Source organism: Bufo gargarizans, chromosome 6, assembly GCF_014858855.1.
Source record: "Bufo gargarizans isolate SCDJY-AF-19 chromosome 6, ASM1485885v1, whole genome shotgun sequence".
In the NCBI taxonomy this organism is placed as follows: Eukaryota; Metazoa; Chordata; class Amphibia; order Anura; family Bufonidae; genus Bufo; species Bufo gargarizans.
This window is the reverse complement of record NC_058085.1, coordinates 2,079,784-2,084,762: the sequence shown is the minus strand read 5'-3', so window position 1 is coordinate 2,084,762 and position 4,979 is coordinate 2,079,784.

The window sequence follows — 4,979 nt, the reverse complement described above, 5'->3', positions numbered from 1 at the left end:
TGGGGTTTCTGAATTTTTTTGCTAAATTAAAAAATGATGATGTGCCATACTCGAGATGTGACCGTAACAGGTAAAAAATTGTGACGTCCTCATTCCGATTTCACTATGACCAAGTAAACTTGGATTGTTGGGGAGTCACAGAATCATTGGTACGAGAGGGGCAGGGAGTCTGAAAGGTGATTATGTGACAATTTGTTATGTTTGACCATATACTGTATATGTTGCTCTGAATGTAGAGACTTCATGAGGTGTAAGAGTATATGAGTGTATATTGGTACCAGAACTTCCAGATATGCAGATACACGCAGAGCTTTCCAGCTCATATCAAACAAGCAGCAGAAGATGAAGGGATGAACTTTAATGATTGCCTATATTATAACCAGACTATAGAAAATATGCACTGCCTTGTTTCAGACTGGACTATGATTGATCGCATGGGTCTAATTGCTTTCCTCCTCTTGATCAGCTGTTATCATTGGTGGATTGGTCACTGCGATATTACCGCTTTGAACATAATACCAAAGAATCCATTGAAATAAGTCGGTTCCTCAATGGACTCCGGAGCAGAGATCTGATCTCAGGGGTGGACACAGAGCCTGTGCAGGACCCAGAAGAGGCACAGTGGGATTTTACAAGTAAACAAGTATTATGCTTGTCTGAACCCTTTCTCCTGATCACCACCTGGGTCTCATAGACTGCACAGACTCTCCTCCATCCCAGCAATCATCACAGAACCTCTGTGATTGTCTGAGGTGCTCTGTGATTGGCTGATATCAGATGAGGAACTAGTCCTGCATCCTTCAATACAGGTAGTTAACCCCTTCACAATTATTTCATTGAACACTGGCGATAATGTTGTCCATTCCTTCATTGCCCATAGACCAGATAGGATATTGTTATTAACCTTTTAAGTGCACTAGACCAACAGAGAGGTTATTAGACTAGGCTAATAAAGATGCTATTATGAACTCAATCACTGCCTTAAGATATTGTCATTAACGTCTTTATTGCCCTAGACCAGGGATGGCCAACCTGCGGCTCTCCAGATGTTCTAAAACTACAACTCCCACTGAATAAGATTTTTTCCTGATCCCTTGGCACCTGCACTAGTGTCTCTGACCCCTGAAGGTCATCTGTCAACAACAGAAAGACTACTTCAGGTGCCAGCAACCTAATGACTCCCCTGTAGTGAAGTCCAGATTCTTGTACAGTTGCAAGAAAAAGTATGTGAACCCTTTGGAATTATATGGATTTCTGCACAAATTGGTCATAAAATGTGATCTGATCTTCATCTAAGTCACAACAATAGACAATCACAGTCTGCTTAAACTAATAACACACAAATAATTAAATGTTACCATGTTTTTATTGAACACACCATGTAAACATTCACAGTGCAGGTGGAAAAAGTATGTGAACCCCGAGCTAATGACTTCTCCAAGAGCTAATTGGGGTGAGGTGTCAGCCAACTGGAGTCCAATCAATGAGATGAGATTGGAGGTGTTGGTTACAGCTGTCCTGCCCTATAAAAAACACACACCAGTTCTGGGTTTGCTTTTCACAAGAAGCATTGCCTGATGTGAATGATGCCTCGCACTATAGAGCTCCCAGAAGACCTATGATTAAGAATTGTTGACTTGCATAAAGCTGGAAAGCGTTATAAAAGTATCTCCAAAAGCCTTGCTGTTCATCAGTCCACGGTAAGACAAATTGTCTATAAATAGAGAAAGTTCAGCACTGCTGCTACTCTCCATAGGAGTGGCCATCCTGTAAAGATAACTGCAAGAGCACAGCGCAGACTGCTCAATGAGGTGAAGAAGAATCCTAGAGTGTCAGCTAAATAGTTACAAAAGTCTCTGACATATGCTAATGTAGTGTCCCACTAGGTAACTGTGGGCACTACACAAGGGTCAATTGGGCCACGTTGTTCTCCATCACCAGTGGAACAGTGGCCTTGTATTTAACAGTCCATTTTTATGTATTTTCATATGCTTTTATGTGTATTCTTCCCTGTGATGTGTGTAGCAGGCCTATCAGGGTGTAGTTCCTCCTCCTAGACATTAGAGGGAGATAGGGAGCCCCTAGTATAAATAGTGAGGCCCAGACAGGGAGAAGGCAGTCTGTGTAGTCAGGAGTCTGTGGAGAGACAGAAGTGAGAGGGCCTCCTCCTAACATGCAGCTAGACAGCCCAGGCTTCTAGTTGCCACCAGGAGGCTAGTGGATGCAGTTCCAGCCTGCCTGAGGATATTGAGCCAGAGTTAGCTCAGAAGATTTTCACCAAGAGAAGAGTTTACCTCTTGAGAAACCTGCAGTTCCCACAGAGCAAAGAGCTGCTGCTCTAGAGCCAGTATACCAGCCGAGCTGAGGGCTGAAGGGCAGAAGGATTATTTACCTAAAGCAAGGGATATATACCTGAGGAAGTTTTCTACCAAGGATAAAGCCAGCATTAGGGCATACGGGCCTTGGGATCAAGACAGCCAGGAGTTCTGAGGAATAGTGCACAGGATTTCTGAGGAAAAGGTGCAGCCTGGTCTGTAAGTGTTTTTACCCTCTGAGTATATTGCAAAGAACATTGTACCTGCCATTGATGTAAAAGCCTGCTTATGATTGCTGCTGCCATGTGGAACTGAACCTAGACTGTATAAAGTTAACTGTTTCCAGTAAAGGAAGTTATGGTTCACAACAACAACATGTTCCTCACTTATTACTACTATAAATCGGTGTGCCCCCGTTACAGGCACTGGCGTCACAAATCTTAAAGCGACCTTGCCCCCGGCACATTAAACATCTGCAACATCCAGGGCACCTCACCCAACATCAGGCCTGGTCCCTATACACCGAGAGTGCCCCAGAGGTCTCCTGTGCCAGCCTCTCCATCACTGCTGTACGCCTGCCCAGGGTCTCCCATAAACTGTGAGTAACCAAGAGCAACCCTCGTTTGCCTATTAACCGTGACCTTACCATCGCAATACCCTGCAGGGCTGTGTACTGCACTAACATTGCTCTTAGCGAATCTGCGATACGTAAAACACTAAACAAGAATGGATTTCATGGGAGGATACCACAGAGGAAGCCACTGCTGTCCAAAAAAAACATTGCTGCACGTTTACAGTTTGCACAAGAGCACCTGGATGTTCCACAGCAGTACTGGCAAAATATTCTGTGGACAGATGAAACCAAAGTTGAGTTGTTTGGAAGAAACACACAACACTATGTGTGGAGAAAAAGAGGCACAGCACACCAACATCAAAACCTCATCCCAACTGTGAAGTATGGTGGTGGGGGCATCATGGTTTGGGGCTGCTTTGCTGCGTTACGGCCTGGACAGATTGCTATCATCGAAGGAAAAATGAATTCCCAAGTTTATTAAGACATTTTGCAGGAGAACTTAAGGCCATCTGTCCACCATCTGAAGCTCAACAGAAGATCATTGTTGCAACAGGACAACGACCCAAAGCATAGAAGTAAATCAACAACAGAATGGCTTAAACAGAAGAAAATACGCCTTCTGGAGTGGCCCAGTCAGAGTCCTGACCTCAACCCGATTGAGATGCTGTGGAATGACCTCAAGAAAGCGATTCACACCAGACATCCCAAGAATATTGCTGAACTGAAACAGTTCTGTAAAGAGGAATGGTCAAGAATTACTCCTGACCGTTGTGCACGTCTGATCTTTAACTACAAGAAACGTTTAGTTGAAGTTATTGCTGCCAATTATTAAATCCAAGGGTTCACATACTTTTTCCACCTGAACTGTGAATGTTTACATGGTGTGTTCAATAAAAACATGGTAACATTTAATTATTTGTGTGTTATTAGTTTAAGCAAACTGTGATTATCTATTGTTGTGACTTAGGCTACTTTCACACTTGTGTTCGGTGCGGATCCGTCTGGCATCTGCACAGACGGATCCGCACCTATAATGCAAACGATGGTATCCGTTCAGAACGGATCCGTCTGCATAACAGCTTTTTCAGATCTGAGTTTTCAAGATCGTAACAACTCAGATCCGACAGTATATTCTAACACAGAGGCGTTCCCATGGTGATGGGGACTCTACAAGTTAGAATATACTAAGAACTGTGTACATAACTGCCCCCTGCTGCCTGGCACCACCCGATCTCTTACAGGGGGCTGTGATCCGCACAATTTACCCCTCAGGTGCCGCACCTGAGGGGTTAATTGTGCGGATCTCAGCCCCCTGATCGGGTGCTGCCAGGCAGCAGGGGCCAGACCCCCTTCCCTTCCCAGTATTAAAAGCATTGGTGGCCAGTGCGGCCCCCCCTACCTCCCTCCCTCCCCAGTATTAGCATTGGTGGCCAGTGCGGCCCCCCCCCCCATCATTGGTGGCAGCGGAGCAGCATTTCCGATCGGAGTTCCAGGTTAATCGCTGGGGCTCCGATTGGTTACCATGGCAGCCAGGACGCTACTGCAGTCATGGCTGCCATGGTTACTTAGCTTATACTTACCTGCGCTGTCTGTGGCCGGCCGGCACTCCTCCCACTGGTAAGTGACAGGTCTGTGCGATGCGCCGCACAGACCTGTCACTTACCAGTAGTGATGAGCGGCAGGTGCCATATTCGATTTCGACAAAATTCGCAAATATTCTATCGAATATTCGTTTTATATTCGTCGAAATCGAATATTCGTCATTATTCTTGTTATCGTGATTAATATGCGATTTAAATAATCGAATTTCGATTTTAACTTAAAGGCTACTCTCCTATTGAAATAGCAATGTGATTAATTCAAGTTATAATAATCGAATTTCGATTTTAACTTAGCACTGCTATATTCCATATTCGTTAATTCTAGCCTAATATGGAATATAGCAGTGCTAAGTTAAAATCGAAATTCGATTATTATAACTTGAATTAATCGCATTGCTATTTCAATAGGAGAGTAGCCTTTAAGTTAAAATCGAAATTCGATTATTCTAACTTGAAATAATTGAATCGCGATTTCAACTTGGACCTGGT